Below are 9,673 nucleotides of genomic sequence, written 5' to 3' on the forward strand. Positions count from 1 at the left end.
AGTGTGATCACTCATCTGCACAACCCGCAGGACTATCAAATTGCAGGTTTTGTCGCCATTTCCGTACAGGTTTTCCGCTATAACGCATTTCACCGCGAGCCCTCTTCAAAACAAATTCCCAAGGTGGTTCATGATAATGCAACTCAAGTGGTCGTATTTTTTTGGACACAATTTTTTTGTTCAAGATTTGAATTTGTCCTACAATGTGTGCTGAATATCTAGTAAAGTGTATGCATAAAATTACTGTAACATTTCCTTAATTGTATAATGCCGTGCTTACCCATAAATCCGTGCAATGCTCTTTACTCCAGTACACAGGGCGCCAACCGATATGTCTGTAGGAAATACGTCAAAAGAAGAAGTAAAAACACGAGCAGGAGAAAAAGGCAGATTTGCCGTCGTGTCTTTTTAAAACGTTTGGGAGAGTGCCGTTCTTTTTTTCGGTGCCATACTTTTTGCAGACAGTGGCGTTCTCTTTTTATAGCATTGACCTTTGGTCTAGAAATAAGGAAAATGCTCCGTTGGCGACGAGTGCCTCACGACCCGAAAGTGCTCACGCCTACGTTCGCGACACGCATTCGGCAGGGAAATTTTACTAACAGCCAACCACCTTCCGCGGACTGCATCATGTGTGCCGTATTATCGCTCTTGCTAATGTATCAGCGGCCATGCTGTTTTGACTATAAGCAGAAAACAGCCTGTAATGTAACGGCAATCCTATGACGTTTATATGACCACATCAGTGCCAAGGTGACTGAAATAGTCTTCCAATAAACCTTTTCGCACTTCCGTGGGCGCACAGCTCAGGAAGCAGAGGGTTTTGGGTCTTAAAAAGGGCATGGCCGTAAATTCCATCAAAAAGTCCTCAAGATGGATATTTCAGTTCAAAAACCCTGTAAGGGTGGAACATTCCCTTTAAAACTTCCGCTTGAATGCTCTCACTTTCTCGGACCCAACGGTTCTATCTTGTCATGCAGTTTCGGTAGTGGTAGAGTCGTCTCTAAGCGATCTTCTCTTCCACTTTGAGATGACGACAATGATAGATATAGGACGGAAGTTGGACGGGTCCGATGGGTCGCCGGGTTTAAGGGTCGAATGAATAATGGAGTGCGAAAGGGGCGAAAAAATCGGGTGATGTTAGGCAGGTGTTGATTAGGTGCAGGATGTCTTCACCGATAACAGGGAAACTGGCATGCACGGATGCATATGCTGTTGGATCCACAGTCGGACGGGTTACGGGTGCCGTTGCATGCAGGCTGACAAATCAACCTTGACTAGTGATAAGGGAACGCCGTGGGCGTTGAGCGGCGGGAGGTGAAACCGGAAACCATGTCACTGACACCGGAAACCATGTCAGGACCACGGACTTCAGCTGCCGGCCTTCTCCGACAGAATCAAACGCATCATCGCCCGTCAGTCCGCCAGCAGAACCCCTACCCGTCAGCTACGACATAGCTCTCTGATCCGTACGTGTGCCGCCGACAACACTCCGTTGTCAGCACTCCGCGTCAGGCCGTACGCAGCTCTCGCTCTGCGGTCAGCCTGTGCACCGGTGCGCGTGACGCGGCCGAAGACACGTTGGGCTGGTCGGCTCGGCCGACCGTTCTCGGGCCGCGTTCGGCCTGTGGACTATCCGGGACAGCACACGGTATGTTTGGAAATGTTCCGGACAAACGGTCGGCACTACCGTCACGGAAAACTGTCAGATACTTGTTCGTGCCAAGAGAGAATCGCCGATATTTTTCACAGCATGGTCGAGGGTCTTTTTTCGCCATGCATGACTATGGCTATCGCCTACAGTGTCGCCAACGCCATAGCCATGGGGGGCATCCCCCATCCTCTAGAGCCACCGAGAACCCTTGGGGCCGAACGACCGGTACTTTAAGGCGACTTTATACGGCTACAGGGCTTCCATAATATCAAAATCGAACCCTCGCGGAGCGAGTAGGGTACTGCGACCCTGAGACGTCCCGAAGCTATCAACGTGATACCATAGCAACGGAGAGGTTCTCATGGGAAAAAATAGCATTTCGCCACGAGAACTGGTATCTTGCTTTTCTGCATACAGAGGCCCATACATACAGATGGATCATGCTACCACCTTTCCGAATTTAGTAGTCCGTTGTCCAGGCAGGGACGCCAAATTTTATCCTCAAGAGGCCTTTGCTGGCTCGGAAGACCCCCGTTATGAACGAGGAGACCTTGTCCTGGATTAAGAGGAACTGTCTATACAGCAGTGCATTATTTTCTGGAACAGGATGCCCCTTTCATGTACCAGGTGGACGTGCTTCCCGGCCAGCTGTCCTTGATCGGGTAGCTCATTCATGCCCGAGGAAACTCTGTTTTTGGATAGGGAGGCACTTGCCTGTATCGAGAAGAACATCAATCAGAGGCCTCCGTTCTGGATTGCTTAACTGTGGACATTCATTTGCATCAATGTTGATACATGCAACAATTTGATGCGGGGCATGTGCCCTCGGTGCCCCCTCGATGCAATACTGCCCAGGAATTCCACTGGTGAGGAGGCCCCATGTTGTGCAGGAGCTCCCCCCCCCCCTCCCTCCCTCCCGCAAAATCCTGTCTCATCGTACTCAAAATCCGTGGCGCCAGCCTTACGCCATCCACTCATGGCCGGAAAGAACTGTGAAGGGATCTTTTTGTGTCGCACAATACTGCAACAAGGTTGCCCCATGCCAGGAAGATCTTCTCAGGCCTGATGCCAGCTGACCAGCTGACCACTGTATCATGCTATAGAACAACCCGGCCTTCCGCTGCAAATGTTCATGCTACGTGAATGCGACCACATAGGGAAAACGCTGCTGAAGCTTGTAACGCCCACAACGCATGCTTACATACAACACTTTATTGCGCCGAAAAACACAGATGATGAACGGCAAATGGTAGTTCTAGGGCAACATGGCGGTAAAACTGACGATTTCTCATGCGAACTTAATTATATGGATTATTTGGAGCTTGGCAGCGCTGCCCTCGAGGCGCACAGAGCACCACGACGGCAGTTCTTGAGCTCCCTGGTGGGCTGGTGGCGGCTGGTATGGGAGAAGCAGCAGGGCGTTGTGTGTTAATAGAGCACGCATGGCGAGAATCGGTAAAAATGCACCTTTTTTAAACCATACCTTCAGATTGTGTGCAGGTCAAAAGCACCGAGCAGTACTGCTGCCGCATCTCCGACTTTCGCTCGACACTTGTTTTTTATCAGCCAACTCGTCTCTGACTCAGTAAAGTTTTGGAAAAGTCTGAACTCTACTTTGACCTAAAATCTTAGCCGAGGAAGAGGCTAGTTCCAATCCACATGTACAAAATAAAATGCTAAACTCAGTACATCGTAACCAGTATCGTGTGGAAATGTATCCGACCAATTCATTCCAATTCATGGATCGATTGAATCCATGGAACCAATCGTTCTCTAATAACTTTATCCAACCCACGAACAGGCGTAACACATATGCGAGTTGTATACGTGTACTAAGTAAATCCCCTCCCTCCCCTCCTCACACCAGTGCAAGTGTGCTACCCCTTCTGGTTTTTTCGCGGCTTTCACCTGAATTTTTCGGCGAATTGCTACGTCTTTAGCTTAATAGCTTTTATACCAGGCTTGCAGCTTTACCATATTAAACAATTTTCAAATGACCTTGTTCTCAAAGCTGTGCGTAGTGCACCCTGCAGAAAAAGCACGCTCCGTGGTGCATGTTTAGCTTTGAGCGCCGCCGGATGTCTCTCCTCCGGTGGCTTTGGTGGCTTTAAGATTCCATATTATGCACGCCATCAAAACTCACGACATTTTCCGAAGGCTCTCAGGGTCGTGGTCATCGTTGCCAGCCCCATCTGGAAAATTGCGAAAATTCGCTCTCCAACGCGTCGGAAAGCTATATCGTGAATCACGGTGACATAGGCGTGTCACCGTGATCTCGGGCACGAACCACGAGAGCACTGTGAAGACAATCTTAGTTCAAGAACACGTCAGGTGGGGTCATCGAAGCCGTCGTATAGAAGTTACTTACGTGTATTAATGACGTGTTGTTAGCTATCTCAAGCCAATGAATTTTGCGCAAGAACCAATGTCATCGAAATGCATAAAGATCGTCCGAGTAAGGTCCTGCAAGGTCATATTCACATGGAATGTCATGCAATGACCTCGGGCGACATTACATTGCCTTTTGGAAGTGAACGGTGGTTATGTTAAGCTTGTATAAACTTAGTGCATGCATGTTTAGAAGATTATGTAAAAACGGCAGACACATATTTTGATATCACTTAAGCCGACTCGACATCTGTACTTACAAATGGTGCAGAGCTGGTACGTAAAAGTAGATCACACAATGTATGTATTTTTACCGGTTTTCAAGCTATTTTTCTCCCAGCACAATGCCTCTGGAATTGGGACGTTCGCCGGGTTAGTCTACGGTTCAGAAGGGGATGAAGCCGACCCGTTCGCCAGGTCAGTTAACATTTCAGAATGTGATAAAAGTGACCCGTTCGCCAGGTCAGTCCGCGCTTCAGAAAGTTATACGCTTCATCCGTTTAGCTTGAGGGCGCTCATTTCACACCCAAACTAAATTCGTGAAGAGGCACTAATGACAGCATAAAGACACATTCGCGCAAAAACATCACCAAAAACTAACTAGTTACTTGCTGCATATGCGTGTTGGATGCGTTACACGGATGCGTTATCTATGTTATATGCCTCGTTATAAAGTTAAGCCGGCGAGCGGAGAGTATGACCTGTACAGCGGACAATTCACTGAGCTTGTGCGACCTGGTCCGACAGTTACGCTCTCTACCAGCCAACATCTCTGCGGCTGGTCGCCACGGGTGCTTCAGCAGTTCCAGAATGCGCTGTACCATTTTCAGGGCGTTTGCATGCAACCACTTTCACCCGGCGGGATTTTGCTGCAATATTGCAATGCAAATAGGACATACCCCTCCCCATCCGACACCCTAAGTCATCAGTTTTTAAGAACTAGCGTGCAAACGTCAGTCAGTGGGGCTCCGCGTACTAACTTCCTTGCAGGGCAAACTTTCCAACACACTGAACAAGCACAGTTGTATAAATTTTCAAAGTTTCTTAGCCCCATATAACACTCGTGTATTACCTACATGTTAGAAATTGCTTGTCTAACATCGATAGTGGCTTCGTTTGTCCCAAGCTGCCCAGCATCTCTTGTTGGTTTGGGTAGTATGCTGAATCTAAGACCAATGATCGAACACAATTTTGATGCGGAACGTTCGTGGATCAAGACTTCCGTTTAAATCTTAAATTTGTATCGCATTTGTCTCACGCGCCGGTGGGGTCCGACTGATAAATAGCAAATAACCAAATAGACGCATTCATACACATAATTAAGGGTTCAGAAATTGGAGTCGCTTGAGTGATGGGAATGCACACGTAGCTTTAAGATATTTCCCGCAAAGCTTAGTCGGGGTGAGCAAAGGATACTAGTCTCGGGCATACACCGCAATCGATCATAAGTTGTTTGTCTGATGGCCTGTACGAGCACGGACCGAGGGGAAAGCGTAGGGACTGTAATCTGTTTCGCATTGATAGTCACTTGTCTAGTCCACGATATGCATCTGCCGTTCAATAACTCATTGACAGATTCGATGATCAGGCCATGAATTGATAACGTGTCCGCCGGTCGGTGGAGCAATGCCATCGGTGCGCTGCCGAGCATTCGCAATCCGTCAAATACGGCCAAAGGAATCCATCGTCGCCCTACATTTCGTCTGACAAAGGAGTCGATGCGCCTTCGGACGTCGGAGCTGTGCTGTGCCCTTTGCAGCCGGCATGCCAGTATAATTGAACGCGGACCGTGCGCCGAGAGCGGCGAGCTGATCCTGTGGCGCTGCGACACCGGAGCCCGGGCATGGCCACGGGCTGCAGGCTGCACGGCGGGACATTGTCAGGACACGTCATCTGCACGGTGGGCCATTTCCACGTGATCTCGAGAGCATGGCAGGCCATGTCCAGGAGGCTCATGCTGCACACTTACACCAGGCCCTTTCAGGGGACGCAGGCTACCCCGCAACTGCGGCGCATCTGACCATACACGACGTGCGCAACTCTGTCGGTCCCAGCGGTGATTTTGTGGCTCTGGTGGGACCTGTTTCATCTACATTTTGGTCTTGAACCAGCTTGGGGGTGTGGATGACTGCAGGAAAGTGAGGAGACACTGTAAACAAGGCCCACGCCTGGAAAAGATTAATACTGGCCCCAGGGCGTCGCATCAAAAGAAACGAGATAAGTATCACTATTCCTCTCCCCCTCCCCCCTCCCCCCTTCACACCTCCTCAGCAAATCTTTCGTCACCGTAGTTAAGGGCTGCCATGAAGATCAATTACTGTTCAATTGCTTTTTTTAGTTTTCAAAGAAGCAAGAAAGAAGAAAGAACCAATTCACCAGAACTTCATTGCGGCAATATGAGCATTAGCGTCTCACATACCGAAGATGCCCGGCTCAAGTAGCGGACAAACTTCGGGCTTTGTGGTTTCGTCTGTTGCACTGGCCCTCAGCCGGCAACCACACATTACTCTTAGCAGTGCTGACAAAATTTGCTGAAGTTGCCCGTGTCCTGGTTTTATCCGTTCGCGAAAGGTCACTATCCACTCCACAGCTGGAAATCGTCACACTCCTTTGTGTGTAACATGACAAACCACAGTGTTCTAATTCAACAACTTTGGTTGTTCCGCACAAGCGCTTTGGCCTGGGCTCCATCTGGCAATCTGAAGAATTCCATTCGCATTGGAGCAGATGACGTTTAGGATATTTACTAGGCCTCAGACTCAAACTCCTTAGCCCCTCGCCGCCCGTTTACGGTGGAATAAATTTGCTGACATAAAGCAACAATTTTTTTATAACGTATGTAACCATAACACCAACTTTTCATTGTCATGCAGATGATGCCCTAGACTGGGCAGAGTATAACTACATTTCTGAAGACAGCTGTAACAAATCTCTGGATGGGACAGACAGACACGGCCGAACATTGTACCGAGCCAAGAGACATACTCGCACTAGCCGCAGGACAAGCGCACGAGGCGGGCCGGTCTGCGCCGACCGAGCCGCTGCGGGCGGCGGAGACCGACTCCGCCGCGCCGCACAGCTCCGCGATCGCCGCCGGACATGGGTGACAGGCGGCGACCTGTCACCCGCCGCCCACACCTGACCTGACGGGTCAGCACCGCCGCCAGGCCGCAAACAAAACACTTACCGTCTGTCAGCCGTCGGCGGACCGGCCGTATAAAGAGCGCCGGCGGCGTCGGTCGGCCGCTCACAGCGCTCCACCATGAGTACGCGGGCCGCGCTGTGCCTGCTCCTGGGTAAGTTACACGCCAGCGACGCTCGCGGCGCCGGTGGCCACACGGTTAGAGGCGGTGGCGCGTGCAGCGAACCTGGGCAGCTGCCAGTGACTTCTGAGGCTCTCTTAAGCATGATGCGGACGATCTCAGCAGTTTTGCGTGGTTTTAATGGCGTCATTAGTTCAATGTACAGACACCAAGCGCTGGTTGCGCACCTTGCAAGGCCTTCTTGAGATAAATCAGAATGCCAATGAACATATGAACTCGACATAATCTGCGACAGCGTACGTGGTCATTGTGCCTTAATGACAAGTGCTAGGTGTTGTAAAACCCAATAGCGGGGTCGTCAGCTCCTACTTATTTGTTTGATCAGGAACAGATTACGAACACATTTAGCAACACTTTGGCGTGGACGAAACATTACTTTGTGAAGTTCTTGGTGGCAATCCAGGCCGGATCGAGCCCACCAATTTGTCTCTGGCGCGCAATTCTGAAAAGTACGTTATATGCAATTCTCGGTCTTTGCACACAAACGTGCGCAAAATCCGTTTTCTGAACAGCGTGTACTTGCGTGTTTCACATACGCATACGCATTTTAATTATCAGGCAATCCGGGAGAGTGTGGGTGGAGTTGGCTGGAGGAGACCCGAGCTGAAATATACAGTGAAAACAGCCGCATTCATGAGATCATGTGTCAGGACCGTCGGATATTGCCCATGATAACCAAAGACGTTCCAGTCAGCTCGGTGACACGTCCGACCGTAACAAAAGCGCAGGGTGCCCGTGCGTTGTTGCGCATTCAAGTGCAGTCTAGCGCGGGCAGGATGAGGAACAGCTTCAGTGCTTTGCTCAGCCCATTCACCCTGGGCTAAGCGCAAGGCTGCTTCAGCGCATGTTCCCTGGCATTTGACAATCATCTGTGGCCCGTTTAGCAGCAGGTCGACGCGAGGCTGCGTGTGCCTGTGTTCGCGGTGAGTACGTACAGACATAACTATGCGCCGGTTGCAGGCCTGCAGCTGGCTGATGTCAGCGTCTGGGGCGCCACGCTGCTTGCCAAAGGTCAGTGGATGATCATGTCGGCTCAGCGCCCACCGATTGCCAACTACTGCATACCCAACGTCAGCCGGTCATAATTGACGGCCCCGAAATCGACTGGCCCAGTCAAAACAGAGCTATTCGGCTTCTCAAACATAGGGTGAACAGCGTCAACATGTTTTGACATTGTCATGACAATCGGCTTCTGGGACATCGGAGCGTTCTGGCTGCGCGACAGACATGACTAGGAGAACTTCGTGCAATGCTCACGCCATGGTCTCGCGGCCGGCTCTCATGGCTGATGCCTTGTGATGTGGAAACGAGGTCGGAGGCCCCCGTGAGCCCGGCTATCAGGGCGGATGAGGCCGACGAGCCAGGCAGCGGACCCGCCTGACCCCAGTCGTTCCGCACTCCACAGGCATTCACCCACGCACGATATGCTGCAAGAAGATAGGGGCCATCGAACCTCTGAAGGGTATCACCACCCTTGATGCCTGCGCCGCCTTCTGCGGCAAGCGCAAGCTGCAGCCGATCCAGCTCGGGTGAGTGAATATCGGACCGGGGCCAGCACAGGGCCGGGGTCAGCTCGGGGCCGGGGTCAGCTTGGGGCCGGGGTCAGCTCAGGACCGGGGTCAGCTCAGGGCCGGGGTCAGCTCGGGTGAGTGAACATTGGGCCGGGGTCAGTTCGGGTGAGTGAACAATGGGCCGGGGTCAGCTCAGGTGAGTGAACATTGGGTCGGGGTCAGCTCGGGTGAGTGAACACGGGACCACGGTCAGCACTGGGTTGCAAGGCTGCGTCGACCCGAGCCGTCCCACAGTCCGGCGCCGCTCGTAGACTAGCGTGATCCGCGTACTTGGGGTGATGTGGCAGCGTGTATGTGTTCAGGGACATGTGGTACCTTCAGTGACTTCACCATCTCATCCGCCCTACTTCCCTTATTCTTGCGTTATTTTACGTCCTCGCGACACTCCGCTTGTCCGGGGCGGGCCACATGCATCAGCCTGGATTGGGCCCAAGCGCACCTAGGTGGGGCCCCATCCGAAATGGGGTGTCACACCCTTTCATCTCATAGCCCTGACATGTTCATGACCACCCGAAAGGGACTCTAATCCAAACAACCTAAATCACCATCATCGTAGCACCACGCATGATGGCGTCAGCACTAGAAGAGTTTGGCTGGACGCCCTTCCCGCGACTGCACGTTCGGACGGCGCTGCAGGCAGCACGTGCCTGGGGTCGTCGCACTGACCCGCGCGTGCCCCGGCCCGGCAGAGCGGGTCTCTTCGCCTGCAAGCGGCCCAAGTACGCGTGTGACCAGACGGG

Source organism: Pollicipes pollicipes, unplaced genomic scaffold (genome assembly GCF_011947565.3).
Source record: "Pollicipes pollicipes isolate AB1234 unplaced genomic scaffold, Ppol_2.1 Scaffold_7231;HRSCAF=8579_pilon_pilon_pilon, whole genome shotgun sequence".
Taxonomy (NCBI): Eukaryota; Metazoa; Arthropoda; class Thecostraca; order Pollicipedomorpha; family Pollicipedidae; genus Pollicipes; species Pollicipes pollicipes.